The following is a 25,247-nucleotide window of genomic DNA, read 5'->3' as shown; positions in this document are numbered from 1 at the left end:
TATGTATGTACGGCTTCTCACGGGCTTGAATGTTGTTTTTCACATATACAGCAACTCCACCCCCGTTACTGTTGGCCATGCAAGAATTGTTAGTGTAGGAAACGTTTCTGTTTCGCTTGAACATACTGTAGCCATCCAAATGGAGACTCTCAGCAACAAATGATCCATGCAGGTGAGTTTCCGTGAGACACAACACATCTGCTAGACCCAGCTCATGATGACTCTTTATGTCACTGATATGAGGTGCCAGTCCTTCTGTGTTGTGATGGATGATGGTGAGAGTGTCAGGCGTGTTCAGTGTTTGCGTGCTGTGAGCAAGTGGCATTATGTCCTCAAAGCTGAGTTGGGTCATGCTCTCGAGGCCTGCAGTGATTTCAGGGTTGGCATAGATTTTAGTCTCATCCATATCAATGATGTGCATTCCACTGAGAGAGGTTACTCTGCTGAGAGCTACGTAAGCCATACCGGGTTGAAAAATCTTTTTTAGGGACACTACAGCAGTAGAGGTTGTCATGCCTTGCACTTTGTGTATTGTACAGGCAAATGCGAGCTTCATGGGAAACTGTCTGCGTACTACGTGCTTCAGCTTTTCCTCTATCCTCTCGATGTACACAACATTATCAGGTCCTCCGCGTGTTTTATGACGGTGCCTCTGTCCTGCATTTGTATTGTCCAGCTCAAGCCCAAGCATCTTTGTATATATAGCACCATCTTTTTCACAGGTAACTATTCGGGCAATTTTACCAAATGTGCCGTTCACAAGTCCATCGTCCACATCAATGTTTCTGGTGATCATAACGCGAGCACCCACAGCAACTTGTAGTGTGTCTGGTAAGTCGTTCTTGGTTCCACGACATGGTTTTGCTTGTCTGGCCATTCTTCCTGATGATCTGTCCTTTCTATAGTCATCTGCATCAATGTTTGTGACATCAGAATGAAGCAGCGCTAACGTTTTTGCGTTGTGTTCATTGACCTCCTTATTAGTAGGAAAGATGTGAAGTACATCATTTGGGCAAAGTGCTGGTTCGGTGATGGCTTGTGAAAGCATATCTCTGTCTTGTTCAGACAAGGTATCTGACTTTAGTTTCACACGGATCCTGTTCAACGTCTCAGCATAAGCGATGTCATCCTTCTGACGCATGATCTCTGTCAATGTGATCATCTGAAATTGGTCGCGCCAAAGGTCTATCTGACATGATTCATAGACACAGAGAGGTTTAGTCTGTGAAATTGGTGGAATCTGATGGAAGTCTCCAACAGCGAGTACTGACATTCCTCCAAAAGGGTTTTGACTTCCTTTGATTTGTTTTAGTCTGGCATCTACATAGGCAAAGAGATTCTTTGAGACCATGGACACTTCATCAATGACAATAATTTCAGCATTTGAAAGCTCTGCTCGCACTTCATCCAGTTTGTTGCCAAGTCCTGGGAATGGAAGTTGAATGGATCTTGGTAGCTTAAAGATGGAATGCAACGTTTTGCCTAAAATGTTGAAAGCTGCCGTACCGGTGAATGCGGTTAACAGAACAGTAGGCTGCGATATGTCAGTTTCCTCACGATTTCTCTCGAGCCTGGACAATATCTTGGATGCCTCTGAATAGATGCATTTGATTAGATGTGACTTCCCTGTTCCAGCACCACCATTTATATACCAGAAAAATGGCTCTGAGGGTAGATTACAAACACGCTTCATGCACCAGTCTCTAACTGTGTAGAATATGCATGCTTGCTTCTGGTTCAGACCTTGATACATTTGGCGTAATACTACAGGGTCTATCTGAAAGGTTTGTATCATCGGTGCAGCTGTTGTAGCTTCAGACTCAACGCTATAGTCTGGGACATCTTCTTGTTCATGTTGGTCATCCAAATGTTGTGTTTCGCGTTCTGCGATACATTCCAACCTCACCAGTTCAGATTCAGGAGCCAGATTACACCATTCATCTTGCATGGGCCCGTTCTGCTCATATTCGTCGATGGCACTCTGGATCTCTTCACTGTGTTTTTCATATTTATATTTGTTTTCCTTGACAATGAGAAATACTGGCTGGAGTTGGTTTGAACCAGGTAGCTGAACACAGGCGCTATGCAAGAAGGACTGGTATGTTTGAAAGTTGTCACTTTTCAGCTGCGACTCTGAGCGGTGTGGGAGGTACAGTTTGAGTAGTGTGCCAAAATATCCCTCAGGATTCTTTTCCTCTGAGACGTGGTAATATCTGATGATGGCAGGTTTCCCCTTTGTTCTTTTCTTCACAAATCCCATCTCATTAAGTAGAGGCACAACATCTTTAGCTGTGTATTTCTGCCTGCCATAGACAATATTGCAAGTGGAAGAAAAATCAGCCAAGCACATCACCTCAAAGTCTGGACGTTCAGGTCTAGCATGGTATTTTTCAATTAACCCCGTCATCCACACATCTTCTGAGTCTGGTATAGTGTTCTCCAAGCGTGATTGGGGATAACTCATTTTCAGTCTATTGTCATCTGTTGGTATGAAACGGATACTGCGTGAAGACCTCTTCATTTTTATACCACATACACGAGTTACACACTCCTGAGCGCTGACCTCTCTCATTTTGGTGTACGCCTGCATTACTTGCATCATTTCCCCACGTTCGTCTAGGTTGGCATTGTCTTGATTTGAGTTTTCAATCATTGTTTTGAGATACTGGCTCATCCCGTGCTCAGCTTTGGTGACGTAGGCTGTGATGTACATGATACACGAGTATGCATTCAGAATGTACTGGATATCAATATTGGCATCCCAGGCATCAAGAATATAAGGATTGTATGGGTTCACCATGCATTCCTTTGGATCACGTTTCAGTATAACCTTATTGGAGCTGGTCAGTGATTCGAGATATTTTGTATACTCTTCCATGCTTAAATTACATGCAGCCAGTAGCTGTGGTAAATCCAGAGATTCAGTTTGAGGGTCGTCAAGCAACTCAACCACTGGTTTAAGCTTCGTCTTAGCTGCACTGAACTGCTTAGGATCTGTAGGTCTCGTTATCATGGTCTCACTCGCAGGGGGTTTAGGAAATCCAAATCGGCAGCCAGGTTTGTTGTTTTTGCGACATGACTTGGAGTGATTTCTGCTGTGTGTCTGAAGCTCTTTAACCTTTCTGTATAGTTCTGGCTCAGTATTTGGGTCAGGCAACCGGGCTGTAACGTACTTGTCAATAAAATTGCACACAGTCTCATCAGAGTCCTCATCATACACGGGTGCACCCTCTATCCATAACAAACAGTGAACATGAGGTGAGCCACGACTCTGATACTCTAAACGATACCAGTAATCTACAAGCTTGCCAAGCGGCTGCGCGGCACTCAGAAACAGTTTGAATAATTCATCAACACGTTTATCAAACATGCGCATTGTTGTAACCGGATTGCTTCGTAATATTTCACACTTTGTTGCCCAGTCAAGTTCTTCAAAATTAACCTGTTCACCTTGTTGTTTCTTAATTGCTTCAATCACCTGAGGCCATCTCATCTCTGCAGCAGAAGCAGTACCAAACCAAGTCGGTTTTCCTAATTGTCTGATGGTAGCAAACAGATCTCTGGTTGTTTTCTCCCAATAGGCAGGGGTTCCTCTCAGTGGCTGCATGAATCTGATTGCCTCTTTGTTTCGCACCAGTTTTTGAACCTCGTGTTTGTCTTGCAGCATCCTGGAGGTTATTTTGCGTCCATCTCGTGTCTTAGGCTTTCCTTTACGCAGTTGTATTGACATACTGGAAGTAGCCAAATGTATTTCTGTTACGAATTGTGAAAAGAACAAATAATTTGTATCTCTGGCAAAACGACTATCTACAGAGGTAAGCCTTGATTTAAAATAACTGCTGGGTGTTAACCTAATGGGTCTTGCATCATCAAATGTGTTTACACTAGTGGGAAATTGCACTGGGAATGCCATAGACTCAAGCTTAGGTGTTCTGAAAAAGTTGACCGGCTTATTACCTTCAGCAGGCGCAATACAGTAAATTCCTTCACTGAACGATAATAGCTGGTCTGCAATGTCAATTGGCTGTAGACAAGATTCGAGGGCAATGCCACCAGTTGGCTGTTCACCCTCTTGTTCTGTATCGTTTGAGTGATCCTGTTGTTGATTGTCATTACGAGGCAGGATATCGATATGTTGTTCCTCACCAAGACTATCGTGTGGCTGATTCAGTGCATTTTGCTCACACCTGTCAATGTCCCTCAATGCATCATCATCATACTCATCATCTTCCATGATATCATCAATTTGATTGTCACCTTCTTCCTCGTCGTAAATTGTCGGGTCACACAATTCGGCCTCATCTCTGATAGTTATGTCCTTATACTCGGGGTGAATTTGTTTTAAAGTGTGCAATGCCTTTAAAATTTTAGACATAGTGACAGTCTGGAACAATTGATGTCCTTTGTAGTGCAATCGTCTCTTCAACTTTACTCTCATCACTTGAGAATCACTTCTAAGTCTGGGTAAAACATTGACAGTCGCCTCTACTTCAGATGGCACACATACTACATTACCGCATAGTGATCTCTGCTGGCCTTTGGGAAGAGGTATGATTTTAGCAAATGTTAGGTACTTGGATGAAATATGCCTCTCCAATATGTTAAGATCAGACAATTCAGGGGGGATTTCTACCAGCTCCAAATTATTAGCCATAGCAAGTGGTGGCATGTGCCCTCTCTTAAGATAGTCATGGCAGGTGGCACAGATCCATTCTTGCTTCCTCTCATTGGGTACTGTGCAATGTTGTGGTTCTCTGCATACATCATTGCAAACATGAACATATTTTCCTGTCAAGCAAGCAGACACCACATCTGGATTTTTTACGTAGTCTGTCCTATTGCAGTGTTTTACTCGATCTGGAAACAATGCTCTATGGCATACTGTGCAGACATTAGTGGGGCCATCTTGTATGCTTGTTCTAAAAGCAGATATGGCTTGTTGCATTACAATGTTACGTTGTTGTGCACGTAGTGCATCTTCTTGTCTGTATTGTTGTATTATTTTCCGTGTGCAACGCATCTTATGAAAGAGTCTATATGCTGCTTCACTGTGATATCTTTTATAAAAATAAGCATTACATTTCTGTAAATGAAGCCGTCTGAAATCTGGGTCATTTTTGTATCTGTGTTGATTGATTCGTTTCATGATTTCAATATGTCTGAGTCTAAATTCAAGATCATTTTTGTATTTGTGTTGAATGTGTTGTTTCTTTCTGAGTCTAAATTCAAGATCATTTTTGTATCTGTGTTGAATGTGTTGTTTCTTTCTGAGTCTAAATTCAAGATCATTTTTGTATCTGTGTTGAATGTGTTGTTTCTTTCTGAGTCTAAATTCAAGATCATTTTTGTATCTGTGTTGATTGATTCGTTTCATGATTTCAATATGTTTGATTCTAAATTCAAGATAATTTGTGTACTTGTGCTGACTGATTTGTTTCATTGTTTGCATATGTTTCATTTTAAATGCACTATCATTTGAAAAACGCTTGTTAATATACAACTTTTTTCTTAGTCTATACAATTCGCATTTAGCATACAAAGTCCTTTGTTTCAAGTTTTTGGTTTCCTTTCTCTGTACTGTTTTTTGTTGCTTTATGCCAGTTTTTGGTAATGCAAGTTTTTCACAAGTCCTCATATATTTTCGTCTTTTCCCTTTTTCCAATTTTAACATGTGTGCTATCTGGTCCTTGCTCATATTTGTGATTTTGAAAGATTGTCCAGTCACAAACTTACAGGAAGTCATACTTTGAGATGCTTCAGTGTGAGTTAAGTTGGTGTGTGGGGTTTTAAAATCTGCACTTGATAATTGATTGCAAGTGACATTACAATGTTTATGATCAACAGCAGACGTTATGTCAACCTCCGGTTCAGTCATAGGTGATAATAAAGCACTGTCATCAGTACACTCAATATTGCCGGTGTGAAAATACTGTTCTGCAATCCCATCAGACATTTCTGACAATGAATGTTTAGCCTGCCTGTTTGTGCTGTAGACATCTGTGTTTGATGTTGTTGGAATTTCTATTCCAGAGTCTGCAATAGTAACATGACTGTTATCCAGGTTGTCACTGTGAAATCCTACAGGAATGAGTTCATACATGCATGTTGGTAACGTCTCAAACACCAGTTGGCACTCAATAATCCTCTTAATCATATCTTTCAACTTTGTGAATGTAAGCATTACAGCAGTGCCTAAGTGTTGATAATAATATTGACATGGTAATCCATCAGGACTTCTAGAGTGTGGGTCAAAGAAACCAAATTGTCCTGATCTGTTCCTGAACACAGCAATTACTAAACCACTCATTACCAGCAATGCATAGTTCACGTCTTTTAGCAAACAGCTAAGTCCTGCTTCTAGATTTAGGCACTTTTCTGCATAATGAGATGGAGGGTCTCCAAAGGTTCCATACTGGGAAAGATCATGATGCTTTGTTACATGGTAGTCATGGTCGCGGGCAGACACTTTGTCCGGTAAATCATCTATAGCTAGATGATCATGAGCAATTTTATTCTTTATTTTAGGTAAAGATGCACCATCTTCACCTTCGTGAGCTTGTAGATCGGCTGTTTTTCTGACTTTCGCATCTAACTGACGCTTGACCTCTGTGTACATGGTGTCGCCCTTTTGCAATACAAGGTCCAGGTTTGCTGCTGTAATGTGTTCTTCCTCATGAAGGAATGCCAGAAATGTTAGAGAACTACAGGCACACTGCTTATTCCTGGAAAAGACATGGTATTTAGTGCTGTTTTGACTATGAGATGCTGCAACACTTGTCTCATCAGAATGGCCTTTGTGTTGAATACGGTTAGATGTCCTTGGTACATGTCTAACTTTAGGCACATGTTTGACAGCATCAGTGGAAGACATATTCTGTAATGGTGTTTTATTGCTGTGGGGTGCACATTGTATTTGTTGACCTGCTGTGACATTGTCAGAAACATGCTCTTTAACCCAGTGTGTTGTTGTTGGAATTTCTATTCCAGCTCGTGGTGACAGGTCGATGGAGTCGGCAATAGTAACATCACTGTTGACCAGGTTGTCACTGTGAAATCCTACAGGCATGAGTTCATACATGCATGTTGGTAACGTCTCAAACATCAGGTGGCACACAATAATCCTGTTAATCATATCTTTCAATGTTGTGAATGTAATCATTACAGCAGTGCCTAAGTGTTGAGTATCTTCATTATATGGTAATCCATCAGGCCTTCTAGAGTGTGGGTCAAAGAAACCAAATTTTCCTGATCTGTTCCTGAACACAGCAATTACTAAACCACTCATTACCAGCAATGCATAGTTCACCTCTGTTAACAAACAGCTAAGTCCTGCTTCTAGATCTAGGTACTCTTCTGCATAATTAGATGGAGGGTCTCCGAATGTACCGTACCGGCGAACATGCTGTGTTACGTGGTAGTCATGGTTGAAGGCAGAAACTTTTCCCGGCAGTTCATCTGTAGCTAGATGAGTATGAGCAATTTTATTCTTTGTAGGTAACTGTTCCCCTTCGTGAGCTTGTAGATCGGCTGTTTTTCTGACTTCTGCATCCAACTGCTGCTTGACCTCTGTGTACATGGTGTCGCCCTTTTGCAATACAAGGTCCAGGTTTTCTGCTGTAATGTGTTCTTTCTCATGAAGGAATGCCAGAAATGTTATAGAACTACAGGCACATTGCTTATTCCTGGAAAATGTACGGTATGTAATGCTGTTTTGACTATGGGATGCTGCAACACATGTCTCATCAGATTGGCCTTTGTGTTGAATACGGTTAGATGTCCCTGGCACATGTCTAACTTTAGACACCTGTTTGACAGCATCAGTGGAAGACATCTTCTGTAATGGTGTTTTACTGCTGTGGGGAGCACATTGTATTTGTTGACCTGCTGTCACGATTGTATCCTTAACACAGTATGTGATGTTGTCAGAAAAACGCTCCTTAAACTCCTGCTCACCCATGGGTCCTACACGCTTTTTAAGATAATGTGTCAAATTCTTAGATAAACAGTCTTTATGGCAATGCACTTTAGCATCCTTCTGCTCGCTCATAGGTGATACAGCACTGTCATCAATACACTTGCTTGTTTGATATTCTGTACAATGTCCTACAATCACATCAGACATTTCTGACAATGAATGTTTAGCCTGCCTGTTTGCATGGTGTGTGCTGTAGACATCTGTGTTTGATGTTGTTGGAATTTCTATTCCAGCTCGTGGTGACAGGTCAATGGAGTCGGCAATAGTGACATCACTGTTATCCACGTCGTCACTGTGAAATCCTACAGGCATGAGTTCATACATGCATGTTGGTAACGTCTTAAACAACAGTTGGCACTCAATAATCCTGTCAATCATATCTTTCAATGTTGTGAATGTAATCATTACAGCAGTGCCTAAGTGTTGAGTATCTTCATTATATGGTAATCCATCAGGCCTTCTAGAGTGTGGGTCAAAGAAACCAAATTTTCCTGATCTGTTCCTGAACACAGCAATTACTAAACCAGTCATTACCAGCAATGCATAGTTCACCTCTGTTAACAAACAGCTAAGTCCTGCTTCTAGATCTAGGTACTCTTCTGCATAATTAGATGGAGGATCTCCGAATGAACCGTACTGGGAAAGATCATGATGCTTTGTTACATGGTAGTCATGGTCGCGGGCAGACACTTTGTCCGGTAGTTCATCTGTAGCTAGATGAGTATAATCAATTTTTTTCTTTGTTTTAGGTAACTGTCCCCCTTCGTGAGCTTGTAGATCGGCTGTTTTTTTTACTTTTGCATCTAACTGACACTTGACCTTTGTGTACATGCTGTCGCCCTTTTGCAATACAAGGTCCAGGTTTGCTGCTGTAATGTGTTCTTCCTCATGAAGGAATGCCAGAAATGTTAGAGAACTACAGGCACACTGCTTATTCCTGGAAAATACATCGTATTTAGTGCTGTTTTGACTATGGGATGCTTTAACTCTCGTCTCGTCAGATTGGCCTTTGTGTTGAATATGAGATGTCCCTGACAGATGTCCAACTTCACTGTGACTAACCTGTTTTACAGCATCAGTGTAGTACATTGGTTTCACATCATTGCAGCTGTGGGGAACATGCATTTGTTGACCAGGTATCACATCGTCAGATAATTTCAACTTGGACCAGTGTTGTTTTTTAGCTTGACTTTTTTTCCCTTTCCTCGGCATGGTAACGTTTGGTTCTTGTAGGCTATTTGTCACACTGGTAAACCTTAAATATTGCGTATAAGTTTGTGCTTTGCAATGTTTTTATGGTAACTTAATAGGGACTACGATATTCACAAATATCTTCAGAGAATGTAGTGATTGATACAGTAGGCTACAGTTCACTAGCAACTTGTTCTATAGACACCCAGAAAATTATGAAACAATTGTAATATAGGACCAGACGTCAACTGTAGTTTCACAGAATTCTAGGTAATATACCAGATGTGAGCTACTGAAAACCACAATGCAATCTCAATCACTGAGGGACATTCACTATAGTACCAAACAGAAGCAAGTGATTTGTCACACGTCCACTTGTATTATCTCACTTTCTAAACAATGTAGGCTACAACAGTATTAATAAGCAGTTTAGTTTAAAGAACTGTTCAAAAGAGGAAATGTGGTCAAGTTTGCAATTAATTTAAAAAAACGGGCTGCATTTAATGCAATACAGGCAATGTTAGACTAAACGATTAGTGCACCAAACAAATACCAGTCATTCATTAAATCAGTGTATCTATAAGGCAGTATAGACAGTTAATATAGATATGAACACTACCTTTGTAGATTTAGTATTTGATCAAAGATTAAACTAAATGTATAGGAATGTGGAAATGACCGTTTTGTTTTGAACCAATGAAATGTTTCTCAAATGTTAGCACAAGCAACAAACCTTCAAGTAGTGCTGATTAAATATTCAGTGATAGCTTAACAATATAGTGATGGATTAGGAAAATTATCTTGGTAATGTATACACTTAATATAGCAGTTGGGCTACTTCAGTTGATGGACCGCTGTTCAATAGAGTGATCACAGACAGGTCCACTTGTCAGAGCTGCAAATAGTTTAACTATCAAACAGAATTCTAAACAAGCCTATTGAACTACCATACATTTATTTTTACTCAAGTATATTTTACTATACAATGTATAAAGAAGCTGAACAATAAAGAGAGGTTGGCCTTGCTAGGAGTATATACTGTACTAATGTTAAGAGTATTTCTAAACAGTTTGTGAAATGTGTTTGCTTTGATGATCCTGGTCCAGTACGTAGTCCGGTCCTGGTTCAGTATGTAGAGTGCAGACACCAAGCTGATCGAGTTGAGGCTGCGTTCGGATCCAGATAGTGGATAGCCAGAAACAAATAATTTCAAAAATGAATGTATACGGAATGTAAAAACTATCACTCAGGAATGTGGAAATGGTGTTTAGGTGGATGGATGTTTAACCAAAACAAAAGGTGAATAAACAAAGATGGCTCAAAGGTGTGGCAATACAAATGTCTCAAAAAGCTGTATCCAAGGTTTCAAGGTTTCATATCAGGGTTGCATCAAAAGTTGTATCAAGTTTCATATCAGGGTTGCATCAAGTTGCGTTTCAGGGTTGCATCAAAACTTGTATCAAGTTGCGTTTCAGGGGTTGCTTAAGGGAGCAGAGCAAGATCTCTCAGAGTTGCTCCCAACTCTGAGACTTCTCTGAGCGAGATAGAGAAAAGGTAGAGACAAAAGACAGAGAGGCAGCAGGGAGATAGAAGGGTTTGGGGTGTTGGATTAAGAGAAAAACTGTATCCAAGGTTTCATATCAGGGTTGTATCAGGTTTCATATCAGGGTTGCATCAAAACTTGTATCAAGTTGCGTTTCAGGGTTGCGTATAAGGGGTTGCTTAAGGGAGCAGAGCAAGATCTCTCAGAGTTGCTCCCAACTCTGAGACTTCTCTGGGCGAGATAGAGAAAAGGTAGAGACAAAAGACAGAGAGGCAGCAGGGAGATAGAGGGGTTTGGGGTGTTGGATTAAGATAAAAACAGGATCCACTGGAACCCAGGGTTCACTGCGCAAGGTTTACCTGAAAGAAAGAATATTCATAGTCACATTTATACAAGTATATCAGTAACATAAATGCATAATGTTGCTGTCGGGAAGAAACCTTGTGTTGTTTGCTAAAGCAACTAACTCCACCTCTCATGGAATATATAAAGTTACAACACAAACTGCGCTAGCATAAACAGTTTACAAAATCTCATTGCTTATACATCTTTCTTTGAGATTTACAATAAAAAATCCGATCTTTTGAAAATCATGAGATTGGAGCAGATTTCCGATCACCTGATCAGGTCAACCCTAGTTATTACAATGTTTATTTGCAGCAATTTGGCTAGCTGTTCTGAATCTTCCCCACAGGATTAATAAGCCTTATGTAGTCAGTTACTGTACTGTATAGAATATGCAATTGCTAATTACATCAACCATAGTATTCAATATTTAAAGTATAATGTGTGTTCCATCGTACAACAGTGGTGTGTGCTGCAAATAGCAGTTCTACAAGCTCAGAATGTGGCCATTTGGTCAAAGGGTCCCTAACCAAAACATCTGCCCCTCCACCATAAACATAAGTATGTTTTTAAGCTATAAAGCTACAAATTCACAAGTCACGTTGTGAGCTTGTCGGTCTGCTATTTTTGCTAATCATACAGGGCTTAAAGGCCTATTCATAGTGTGGATTTTCGGTGGCGAGGTGACCACCGGAGCTGAAATAGCGTGGAGCGGTGGCGAGTAAAAACAGAGAGTAGGGCTGAGGCGGTGGCCGTGGTATGCTCTTCACCGCGGCTCAGTGACGTCATGTTGTAGTTCGGTGGTCACCTCACCACTGAAAGTCCATACTAGGAATAACGCCTAAGTGGTTACTATGTGTCAAAATGTGTGTGTGTGTGTGTGTGTGTGTGTGTGTGACATCACTTCTTGCATCTATATTCAACTTGAATACAAATATTGTGTAAAAACATCATCAGTGTTGATAACTAATACTTACTCAAGTGTAGGTCAACAGCAACCAGCTAAGTCTGCAGAATGAAAAGGAGAAAATCAGCAATTACTTAATTGTTCAAAGAATATTTTTCTTTTGTGTTGTTAACCCATTGAGATCTGGCACCAGATTCTACAATATGTCTTCCAAAACCTTATCAGTGGTTCTCAAACCATTTCATGTCAAGGACCCCGAGAATTATCTGTATTTTGCCACAGACCCCATCTGAAAATATGTTGTAGCAGGGACCCCCCCAGAAGCAAAGATTTGAGTTAAAGAAAACAAGCTACAAGCTCGTAGCGCAGCACTCAGAGCATGTAGATCTGCCATTTTTCAGGTAAAGTTTATAGTCATGGTTAAAAGCTATAGGGTGTACAAAGAGGCTCTACGCACACCAAAGTCCTTGTGGCGGTGCCGTCGCACGGGAGAAAACTGTATAGGAGATCTTGAATGAACAAGAAGGTGGCCGCACACACCAATAGCCAGAGTACCAATATTTATTCGGACAGCAGGTAAGACAAATATCCAACGTTTCGGCGGTTAAGCCTTCATCAGGGGGAAAAAAAAGCTATAGGGTGACAGAGATGTGTCCTCAGGTCTAAATGGGTTAATCATTTCCTGCTAAATGAGTAAAGTTCAATGCACACTGCTGCATATTTCTAACTAAATGGCTTACATTGTAACAGCTTGCATTGAATCAATCTGCTCCAATTTAAACACTTCACACAGTTTCAACCTATCGTTCAATTGGCCATCACTAACCCATTGCTATCCTCTGCGACAAAGTGGGTAGGCAGGAATGGTGTCATCTTATGAGTATTAGTGATGAACACTTAAAGCTAGGTTGACAGTTATTAAAGTAATTTAAGGCAGTGGTTCTCAAAGTGGGGTCTGGGTTGCGGAAACCCCCAGGGTTCCTTGAGGGGGTTCCCAGCAAAATAAAAATGTAAGCACTTCAACAGACTTTGGCCATTTGAAAATGGCAAATGAGCATGCAGGTCTGTTTAAAAAGAAAATTGTGTTCCTGGCACATATTTTCATACTTTTTTTGGGGCCCTTGAAATCAAAAAGTTTGAAAATCACTGACTTTTTTTTATATATATCTTTTATCCCACGATTTTGTAACCCATTTTTCACCCCTGTGTCAATCATCTAATGTGATCCTGGGCTCTACACACCCTCCGCCAACCTGGGGAGAGCAACGGACTTAACTCATGCTTCCTTCATGCTTTTGTGTCCAAGTTGCTCCTTTACACCTGACAGGGGGGAGTTTCCCTGGTTGGACATAGCGCGTGGAAGGAACACGTTATTCCAACCAGTTCCTTTCCCCTCCATCAGGCGCCCCGGCTGGCCAGGGGGAGGCAGTTTAGAGACCAGGATTACTGCATGTTTTTGTGAGGGTACCTACCCTAGGGGACACGGGGAGAACATGCAAACTCCACACAGAAAGGCCCTTTCGCCAACCCCGCCTCGGGTATGGGCACTGATGACGTGGAGGAGGAAACACGCCGCCAGCACCCACAGCGCCCCGAGCGGGAATCGAACCCAGGACCTTCTAGCTGTGAGGCGACAGCACTACCAACTGTGCCTCCGTGCCCCCACTGACCTTATTACTTAATATCCTAAAATACTAAAACGTCAACCACATTAAATCAGTAAGGCGCTGATTTCACGTTTACATTAAATATGGTTTGTATTCAATCCACTGGGAGAAAAAAGTATTGCACCTGTACTACCTGCATGATGCATGTGAATAAAACCTGTAAACCTCAGTAGATTTGTGATATCAGCTGGTAAATAACATAATGGTAATAATAATGGTAAATTGAATGTCACCCATTCACATCCCACATTGTGAGCTTGTAGATATATTTTCAGTGATTGACGATGCATACATCTGGGTTAAATCGTGAGGATTGTACAGTACGCAATGGCATTCCAATACAGTTTAGCGTTCAATGATTCTCAACCTTTTTAACTTCATGGAACCCCCAGTTTGATATGCATTATGCCACAGAGCCCCATTTGATCCAAATTAATCTATATCTCTGGGATCCCAATCTTCACTGTAAAATGCTGTGTCAATGTATCGCCCTGTGTGAAGTGTGGAAGAGAATGCAAATCGCACATATGTCTATTACATAGGTCTATCACAGGCAACGGGAGGCGATATTGGCAAGCTTTCCCCGAGATTCCAGTGATGTTTGGTATCTGCAAATATTAAGCTGATACAGTTAATACTTACTCAGAAGGTAGGGTGGTGTCGTTTGATCTGCAGATTGAAGGAGATAGAGGAAATTATTCAGTTTGTAGTTGCTATACATGCAGAATTTGTATTAATTCATTTCCATTATTTTCTTTTTTAACCCATTGTGGCGGGAACTTTTGGTGTTGGCATTATGTTATGCTTTAGCTATTGAAAAATAGCAGATCTACAAGCTCATAGTGCGCCACCGAGTGGCGCGCTACGAGCTTGTAGGTCTGCTATTTTTGAAAAACCACTGACATAGAAACATAGCTTTTTCAGAAAACTGTCAGGATGTAGAAGACATTTTTTTAATCTAATGTCAGGTCAAAATGGGTTAATAAGAATTTGAAGGTCTTCAAAAACCGTAGGTTAGGTTTTAGAAGGCATTTTTAATTCAACAGTATAGAATACACTGTCTGATAACAAATAAAAGGCTAAACTTAAATGACCAAATCAGCAACATTTTCTGTGTGTTGCAAGTTTGTAGATCTGCTATTTTTACAATACTAATAATAACATTAGGCAGCAGGGGGGCCACAGCGTTCTACAGGGAGGGAGGAATAATGTGATGTTGGGTCACCAATTCACGTTTCAAGTTTTCACAATCTCCTACTGCACCTGTTGCATATTTGAAACACCTCATCAACACTCAAGTGACGTTAGATTTGTCTGTGAGCAGACAGTGGTAACAGTGCATCCCATGGAGAGTAGATTGACATTCAAGGGACCCTAAGGTACCGACCTCCCAAGTACAGAACAGGTAACCGAACTGGAAAATAAACTACACAACATGCCCATTTATCTATACTTACTCAGATGTAGGCAGGATAGTAATTTCATCTGCAAAATGAAGGAGATCAAAATAAGCAATTAATCAGTTGTTTATTTCCAATATAAAAAACACTGTTGAAAGTAAAAAGTCTATATTGCTACAGTACCAAAGTAAAAAGTACTCAATTGTTTAAAATTAGCCAATCTACAAGCTCACAACTCACCGTGATGCAAAGGAGGGGGGGGAGAGAGAGAGAGAGAGAGAGAGAGAGAGAGACAGAGTTTAGATAAAACCATGACATACAAGGTGCTATGACAAATGTACAAGATGTCATGGTCCCCAAATTGACACTAATTGACCCCCAGTTGAAAAGATACAGGGACCCTGGACCATAAGAACCCGTTTAATTTCAAGGACCCCCAGTTTGACATGCATATTAACTACATTTAATGTCATTTCTATCTCTGGGACCCCCAATTCATATAAAAGGATTGTAAGACTCATAGTTACAGACCCATAAGGGTCCATTTGGTTCCTAACTATCATTTAGCTGGGGACCCCCTTCAACTCAAGGACCTCTAGGGGTCCACGGACCCCACTTTGGGAACCACTGCTATAGCTGTTCGGAGTTTGGTAGATTAAGCCCTCCGAAGGGCTAAGAACAGGCAGCACACATGGGCATGACTCGTGTTAGTCAATTTATTGATATGAAAGACCACAGGTCATAAACCTGGAAGAAAGAATAAAATAAAAATGGCATTACCATAACATTCGTTCGAATATAATGCAACAATTAACAAATAAGCATCACAGTATGTTATTGTAATTGACTCTCACAAAATATAATATAGCTGTACATTCTCCCAGAATATACCTGCTGAATATACTTGTAACATAATCTTACAGCTCCTCTCATTACTGATACAAAAGTGCAATATAAAGAAAACCAGCATCATGCATACATTCCCTATATACACACAAGTAGCCTACATATAACCAAACCACATATGTACTGCGCATACACTAAATGTGTATATAAAGCAGCACAGTAAAGCAGCACAGTAAACTCTGTTAATACAGCGAGCTGGATACAATAAGTATATAAACTATAAACTGCATTTCCCAGAATGCAATTCCCAAAGTGCCTTGCGCAGATCGCACGCAGCACGCACGCACTATGCCAGCCGGCCGGCACGATACTAAAACATTACCATGGCAACAGAGTCCGTAAGTTAATATACTGACGTGACACTATATGGACGTGCAAACACCACACAATAACACAGGACTTCTCCACCACGCTACAGTCCGCTAAGCGTCCCGACAGAGCAACCTGTCAAAACAGCCAACGCTGGCCACAGCTAAACACTAGCATTGCTACATAAACATTGCACCCCGTGCGCCGCTCGCTCGCTCAATACTTGCGGTATACCAACGCGGACACAACGTGACAATACTACTGCACAAAATGCTACCAGTAGCCCATAGCAAACATTATACATTTCACACACTACAGTTCAAATCTAACTTACCAACGGGCTGTGTGCTCCTGATGACATATCAGAATGTAATGAGTGAAAAAAACACTGCTAGCAAAAGGCTACTGTGTTAGCTATTAGTTAATGACATGAAAACTTCTTCACAGATTAAAACCCGTTTAGTACAATTAATTTATAGACATGTATGACTCAACGTCATAACAGTCAGCAACACGCAGTGTTTGTGTGTTCCTCTTATGACGGCGGGGCCGCGGGGAGCTAATTAGCCTGGTAGCTAATTGTTAGCAAAATAAACTCAAAATAAATAGCATGACAAATGAGAGCAAAAACGGACCTAAAACAACGGGACAAAGACAAGTAATGGTTTCGGGTCTGTTGTTTAACAAAGTAACGAACTGGGACAAACGCAATGTGTTCATTTAGGTGATAAATTAATATAATATGTACTGTACACAACAGAGCTGGGACGTTACTTACCAGTGGCAGTTTTCCAAACAGGAAGTGGTGTGGTGTTGCAGTAAAAGCGGTCCGCATGTGCTTGCAAAACGTTCCGTCTCTGACATTTGCATGAAGACATGACAAATTGACTTATTGTTATTATTTGATAACCCAGCACTTACTACTGTAGGCTACTGTAGGCTACTACTAATAATAATAATTATTATTATTATAATTATAATTCATAACATTATAATCAGAACATTTGTACAAATATACAATTATATGAAAAAATCACACTTGTGCGCCGATTTTTGGGGGTAGTCCGTCCCTTGTGTCATTGGACAGTAAAATAAGCAATATGTTCTCATGAGTCTGAAACTAAAACTGACTGATGGCAGATTAAAAGATAATTCATTATGATAGTGGAATTATCATTACTTGTCAAATGTTCGTCTTGAACCATTGGCCCCCCACATAAGCCCTTATTGCCCCCCCCACACAAGCCCTAATTGGCCCCCACACAAGCTTGTATTGGCCCCCCACATCACATGCCCCCTTAGTTATGTGGCCAAAAAAAAAGAAAAACCCCACCCCCATCTGCACGTGCCTGTGACACAGAGACTCACGCACGCACGCACACACACACACACACACACACACACACACACACACACACACACACACACACACACACACACACACACACACAATGCCACGCCAGACTTTCCGGTCCATGCCCAGTTCCTGCTTACTGATGCATGTGTCCCTAGCGATGACATCAGGCCAGGGAACGACAGTTTTCTGCTGCTTTGAGGCAGGATTCCAGAGAAGAAGGGAATAAATAATGTCATTGTCAGCTATTATAGGCTGTTACTATGTTAGCTGATAATAGCCTATATTACAGTTGATGAAAGATGAAAAAATCACACTTTGTGTGAAGTGAGAGGCGCTCTTATCATCATACATCATCACATTCCGTGCCAAGCCCATTATCACAAATTTTGCGGTACACATTCCCTACTCAGCCAATCAAATAATCGCTATGGGGTACACACAAACACACTAACCTGGGCATAGGAGGGGCTATCGTCCCTCAAAATGGGAAGAAATGTGGAGGCCTACAGTGTGGAAAAATTGGCTTTTTTAGCAGGGCCAGTTTCAAATAGCAGCCCACTGTAACTGCTCTAAGTGCTCTTTGAGAGCGGTTATGAAGGAGTCTATTTCTTTATTGGTACAGTGTTCCACAAAAATGTAATGGCTTAATTGCTTAAGCCCCGCCCCTCTGTATTCCTATTGGCTGGCCTTTACACAGCTATAACTTTTGTTTGCAGCATGCTACAGTCTTGAAACTTGCTCCATGGACTTAGACCACCAATAGGAGCATGCTGCAATTGGTTAATTACTTAAGCCCCGCCCCTCTGTCTTCCTATTGGCTGGCCTTTACACAGCTCTAACTTTCGTTCACAACATGCTACAGCCTTAAACTTTGGTACATGGACGTAGACCATCAAGAGGAACAAGCTTTAATGGCTTAATTGCTTAAGCCCCGCCCCTCTGTCTTCCTATTGGCTGGCCTTTACACAGCTATATCTTTTGTTTGTAGCATGCTACAGTCTTGAAACTTGTTCCATGGACTTAGACCACCAATAGGAGCACGCTGTAATTGCTTAAGCCCCACCCCTCTGTCTTCCTATTGGCTGGCATTTACACAGCTATAACTTAAAAAAGAAAACTTAAAAATAAAAAACTTAAACTTTTTTTTAACTTAAAAAGAAAAAGATTTTTTTAGATTATTTATTTTTTTACATTTAAATTTGTTTTTAAAAATAAAAACACTTCATCAATCAAAGAAAAATCAATAATCATTGTGTTTATGCTTTTAAAGATAGGCCTATATGCTTGTAAGCGCCATTTTGAGTCTCCTAATTGTGGCCAATGATGTCCACTGAGGGGTGTGGTCAAGTTCAGGTTGCCATAGTTACAGGGAGGGTATTTAACCCTGTCCCTAATGAATTGCAGGTGTTGTTGATAGGAGGCAAACTGTTTTCTGACTGTGCAGACAGGGACTGTTGCATTCACCACGTTTGACTGTTTGCTACTTATGTTATTTGCCTTCAAAGTATAGGATTTTGTAAGGAAAATAAATATAATTTAATATCCACTCTACGAACATTCTGGACCTCAGTTCTTTCAGCACACGTCTAAACTTCCTCATCCGTCAGCAGCCAGTAGCACCTAATACAGGGATTTAGGCGCTACAATGCTATTTGACCCTTTTTTAAATGTAAAAGTATGCTATTTAATACAATTTCTGCTCATTCATGCTTTCATATCCATTGATGTATTTTTTCTTTTTACCTTTTCCTAATTAATCAAGAATACATTGTAAAGCATTATTCATACATTACAAATCATTAGTAGACAGTAATACTTTACTTACTTTATTCTGCCACTTTTTGGGCATCATACTACTTCCACATACTTTATTCCACTTTATGCAGTTATTCATGCTTAAACTATAGTTTTTACAAATGTTCATACTTTTTTTAACTTTTACTTCAGCTTTAATGCATTTTCTACTTTTGTTTACAATATGCTACAGTCCAGAAAGTTTGATTATGGATTTAGACCACCAATGGTAACACTATTACCCCGAGTTTCAAACTTGACACGGCAATAACTTTATACATTGCATTTTATGCGAGCCCACGCAGTTTCTACAGGAACTGCTTTCTAGTTTTGAAGATGATATTTTGTTTTGTGAAAGGAAAGTTGCAAGAATGTTTCTATATGGACAATGCACTATCTTGGTTTAATGCCAAGCGTTCTCTATGACACTATTCAGTGGAACTTTCCTAGTGTTCCCACCACTAGGGGGCAGTGTGGCGATTCGCTTCGTTCTCAGAGGCACACATTGACTGGACTGAATCACTTCCTCATTCTGCATGAGGAGGCTGAAAAGACAACATCATCGTCACCTGTCTTATTTATTTTATTCCTGTTTTATCAGGTTTGTACTCCACAACAGACTCATAAACTGCACACAGTTGTTGCCCACGGTTTATTTACTTTTGGAGATCGTTTTTGGTGAAGCTAACTATAATTTTGAGTGGTTTTGTGACCCAAAGAATGTCCCGTTTTTACATGTGTTCCTAACATGGTGGTCCTGTTGTGTTTTAAGAAGTATTTTTGATGAACAGAATGTTTGATTATAAAACGTTTTGTATTATTTTACATTATAAATGCACTTTAAAGTAGTTTAGCTTTATACTATGAAAAACGTTTTGTCTACAGCCATTTGAAACTCAGTTCTGCACTATGATACTTACCTGTTGTTTAGGGATGTATATTTGTAGCGCTATGCTAGGTTATTTGCAATACATTCATTAATGTGCACTACTGTCTGACACAGACATTTAAAGGATCTTGGTGGTATGAGGAAAACATACTGGTAGTTATTAAAGTAACTATGGTTATGGAAACTAAATGTGAACAATGTGATGTCATGCAGAAAAGGAGTATTGTGACTGTTATATTTTGATTGGTTTATTGAAAAAAGAAAAGAATGATACAGAGAAAATGAATATATTGAATTGTGAATTAATAAATATGATTCTGCATGAGGAGGCTGAAAAGACAACATCATCGTCACCTGTCTTATTTATTTTATTCCTGTTTTATCAGGCATAGGAGGGCTTCCCCAGCAGCAAAACTCATCTGCCTATGGGTCTCACAACTGAGACTTGTAACAGATTTGTGGGGGCTCGTCCGGGATCGGCGCCACCTGATGATCGGAGTAGGACGTCGATCCAGTGATTCCTGAACCTGTGGGCCAGAGTGCTTCATCGTCAGAGCGAGAAGCTGTGAGAGTCGAGAGCGTCTGACTGCTGCCAGAGCAAGGACTTCACAAGCTGAGGGTGTCTGATTGATGTTCACGATGGCAGACAACGAGAGGAAAACGCTGACCTGGACCATAAAGAAGAAGCTATTCAACCTTTCTTCAGATGAACTGCTACAGCTTGCCAAAGTCATCTCACGCTCACAAGAGTCTACTCAAGCTAAGTTGGTCAACCAGGATGAAGAGAGCTGTATTGATTTTTTGTGTTCATGGATGGAAAGCACAGATTTGCTAGAGTCAGATGATCAGGGCATATCAGAGTTGAGAACTATGCTAGATATTATTGCTGAAATTATTGATAAGCGTACCAAGAGTGATGTTATTACAGGCGCTGGAACAGAGGTTGATGTATCTGTTGTATCTGATGCTAATGTTTCACCACACTTATCTGAGAGTGTCCACACTGACACACATGTTACGGATACACCCTCTGACATTGAACCATTTGATTTGGCCGCTCAAAGTGATGCCCTGGCATTACAAATCAGTAAGCTGATGTCTACTTATGATGACGTGCACAAAAGGGTTAAACAGGGTGGGGCTTCATTTATTCCACACACTCAATCCACTGATTCACACCAGTCGACACACCACAGCCCACACACCATAACCCACACTCAACCCACTGTTTCTCACCAGTCCCACAGTCCATACACCACAACTGACACACAACACACTTACCAGTCCCGCAGTCCACATGTCATAACATCCTCCCTTCCCAACTATGATCACCATACTGGAAGTATGATTGCCCTCAAAGACCTCCCCTTCCTCCAGAAGAAGGAATTCAAGTTGCATGGTGGACAGATTGGTGATAATGCATCCGAAGTAACCTACAGCAATATCAGCAAGCAGATTGATCAAGGACTGAGAGAAATGCACACTGAAGGTGAAATCATACGAGCAGTGTTTCGCATCATAAAGCCTGGAAACTTCAAGGATATGCTCACCAGCAAAGATGACATGAACATAGCCGAGCTGAAGAGCTTCCTACAGTCTCATCTGGGAGAGAAAAGCAGTACTGAGCTGTTCCAGGAATTGATAAGTGCCAAACAACATGAACATGAAACACCACAGCAGTTTCTCTACAGGATGATGGGGCTCAAACAAAAAGTGATTTTCATGTCAAAACAGACAGACTCTGATATCAAGTACGAAGCACAAACAGCACAGAATGTCTTCCTTCGCACCGTTTACCAGGGCCTGAATGAGAAACATGATGATATTAGGAGGGAGTTGAAGCCACTTCTCTCAGACCCTGCAGTCACAGATGATGCACTTCTAAGACAAGTCAACAAAACGACAAGTGAAGAAAGTGAGAGGAAGCGACGCTTGGGACGCAGCAATCGCCCCAAGACAGCTCAAGCTCACAGTGGTGAAGTGACCACCAATGAAGTGAACAAAGAGAAGCCTGTTCCCGACACGCAAGTTAAAGATGAGCTCATCCAAAAACTCTGCGCTCAAGTACAGGCTCTGACGGAAGTCGTAACCTCCCTACAGTCAAAAGCTGCATCAAATCCGTCAAGACCTGAGCCCCAGCCCCAGTCCACATGTCAGTGTTCTACTCAACAGATTCAGACTCGACAAGTAAGGAAAGAAAGACCATATGGCTGCCCTAACTGTGTTGCAAATGGCCGCCCCAACTGCAACCACTGTTTCGCCTGTGGAGAAGAGGGGCACCGTGCTGTCGGGTGCCTGAAGAGGCCTAAACCGTCGGGAAACTCCCCCCGGTCACAGCAGAGGGATCACCTGTGACCGACACCAGCCTTCAGTCCCATCCAGACAACCCCAAGCCAGCAACAGTGCAGGTCAATCACCATCTTGCCACCCCTTCTCACTCATCGGCTGATGACAGGTCACCAGCACAGCGAGTAGCTAAGCTAATTGGAAAGAAGTGCTTATTGAAATGCAATCGAAGTGGAAACGCTGTGACGGTTCTACTCGACTCTGGGGCCCAAGTCAGTATTATTGACAAGCCATGGAAACACAAATACCTACCTCAACAGGAAGTGCGCCCTCTCAGTGAACTCATAGGAAGCAGAACACTGGATCTCACTGCAGCCAATGGAGGACAGATCCCATATGATGGATGGGTTGAACTCACCTTTAACCTACCTGGCAACGATGATCCAAATCTCGCCATCAGAGTACCCTTCCTGGTCAGTCGTGTGAGCCTTGTGAGACCGATACTGGGCTTCAACGTCATTGAAGAGCTCATCCTAGGGCAGGAGGGTCACATTGAAGTTGTTGCTGTTATTGGCAAGTTGCTGAGAGAGGCCATACAGATCGACAATGACCAAGCAGAGACAATTGTGAACTTGATACAGACCCCGGAACCCGACCAGCACCATGCAGTGGTGAGAGTTGGTCGTCAAGGCATTGTCGTCCGTCCAGGCCATGTCGCTCGCATCAGGTGCAAGGTGCCTGCTGATTTCACGTCCACTGTGGCACTGTTCGAGGTCAACCACCCAGACCTGAGACTGGAGGAGCTAGATATCGGTGATGGTTTGGTTGAAATCCACCAGGTCAGGCAGCCCTATGTGGAGATTCCTGTGGGTAACCACACCCAACACGATGTGACATTGAACAACTTCACAATGTTGGGCAGTATTCAGCTGATCGACAAGATTGTGGAGACAGATCAGATGGATAGCGTCGAGATCAGCAACGTCGACTTACCTGTTCCTGTCGATGAAGACAACAGTAACCCACAAGAACAACCATTCAAGCGGTGGTCTCCTCCTGTCGATATAAGCCACCTAAGTGACGAACACCAAGCTGTAGTCAAGCAAATGCTCTACGAGGAGTCAAATGCGTTTGCTCAGGATGAAAATGACATGGGGTGCATTCCAAGCCTCCAAATGGGGATAACCCTGAAGGATGACATCCCAGTACAGAGGAGCTACACAGCAATTCCCAAACCACTGTACAAGGAAGTTAAGGAGTACATCCAAGACTTATTGGCAAAGAAGTGGATTGTAAAGTCCAAATCTCCATACTCCGCACCAGTGGTTTGTGTCCGCAAGAAGGATGGAAGTTTGCGGCTATGCATAGATTACAGGCTCCTGAACCAAAAGACAGTTCCAGATAGACACCCTCTCCCCCGTATTCAAGACCTCATTGACACGCTGGGTGGCTACAATCTGTTCTCAATTTTGGATCAGGGAAAAGCCTATCATCAAGGCTTCATCGCAGAGGGGTCGAGACACATGACCGCCTTCATCACTCCATGGGGCTTGTATGAGTGGGTGCGCATCCCCTTTGGGCTTTCAAACGCCCCAGCTGCTTTTCAGAGGAGCATGGAGGAAATGCTTGACTCCTTGCGAGACGAATGCTGCATACCATATTTGGATGACGTTCTCTGCTATAGTAAGACCTTTGAAGACCATGTAGAGTCGCTGAGACGAGTGCTGAGGGCGCTCCAACGTCACGGTGTAAAGCTCAGGCCAAACAAGTGCGAGCTCTTCAGAAAAGAAGTTCGTTATCTGGGGAAGCTGGTCTCTGCTGAGGGAGTGCGGCTAGACCCCAAGGACCTGGAAGCCATTCAGGCCTTGAGGAGTAAAACCCCCAACACCGTCGGAGAGGTCCGTAAGCTTCTAGGATTCTTAAGTTACTACAGAACGTACATTCAAGATTTTTCTAAAATTGCCAAACCGATGTATGAGCTCTTACAATCCAAAAACCCTGTCACCAGCGTGCCCCAGCCCAAACAGAAACGAGGAAAAGGAGCCCAGCTGTCCTCCAGAACCCCGATACAGTGGACTGAAGAGCACCAAAGAACTCTTGACCAGCTCATCCACACCCTGTCCAACCCCCCAGTACTAGCGTACCCTGATTTTGATCTCCCTTATGTGCTGCACACAGACGCGTCACAACAAGGTCTTGGTGCGGTGCTATACCAGCGCCAGGGAGGGAAGCTCAGAATCATTGCATACGGGTCCAGGACGCTGACGCCAGCAGAGCGGAATTACAACCTTCATTCAGGGAAACTTGAGTTCCTGGCTTTAAAGTGGTCCATATGCGAAAAGTTCAGAGACTACCTCTTCTATGCACCCCACTTTTTGGTGTACACGGATAACAACCCATTAACCTACGTGTTGAGCACCGCTAAGCTCAATGCTGTCGGCCACCGATGGGTCGGTGAGCTAGCGGACTTCCGGTTTGAAATCAAGTATCGACCGGGCAAGATTAATGTGGATGCTGACACCTTGTCCCGCATGCCATTAGACATAGACAACTACGTCGACGCCTGCACAGAGGAGCTGTCCAAAGACATCATACTGGCTACGTGGGAAGGCAGTCATGCCGCCAAGCAGAAGGATGTTGCTTATGTGGCAGTCCTGGACCTGTCACGAGATAGCTCA

General features: G+C 42.0%; 1 long non-coding RNA gene across 2 annotated transcripts; it reads right to left on the bottom strand.

The window, feature by feature from the left end:
- Positions 1-9,642: 9,642 nt before the first annotated feature.
- Positions 9,643-17,037, bottom strand: LOC308316798. Of its 2 annotated transcripts, none has more exons than XR_013964213.1 (3): positions 17,022-17,037; positions 12,032-12,056; positions 9,643-11,068 (listed from the first exon to the last, which is right to left on the bottom strand). It is a non-coding gene; the product is annotated as an uncharacterized lncRNA (long non-coding RNA). The 2 variants fall into 2 exon arrangements; XR_013964214.1 differs by lacking the exon at positions 17,022-17,037 and adding an exon at positions 14,271-14,384 and having other exon boundaries at positions 12,032-12,062.
- Between the last annotated feature and the right edge of the window lie 8,210 nt (positions 17,038-25,247).

This window comes from Protomyctophum bolini (assembly GCF_963924005.1).
Source record: "Protomyctophum bolini genome assembly, chromosome: 6".
Lineage (NCBI taxonomy): Eukaryota > Metazoa > Chordata > Actinopteri > Myctophiformes > Myctophidae > Protomyctophum > Protomyctophum bolini.
Note: the sequence above shows the minus strand (reverse complement) of the source record. Positions and strands in the feature narration are given on the sequence as shown.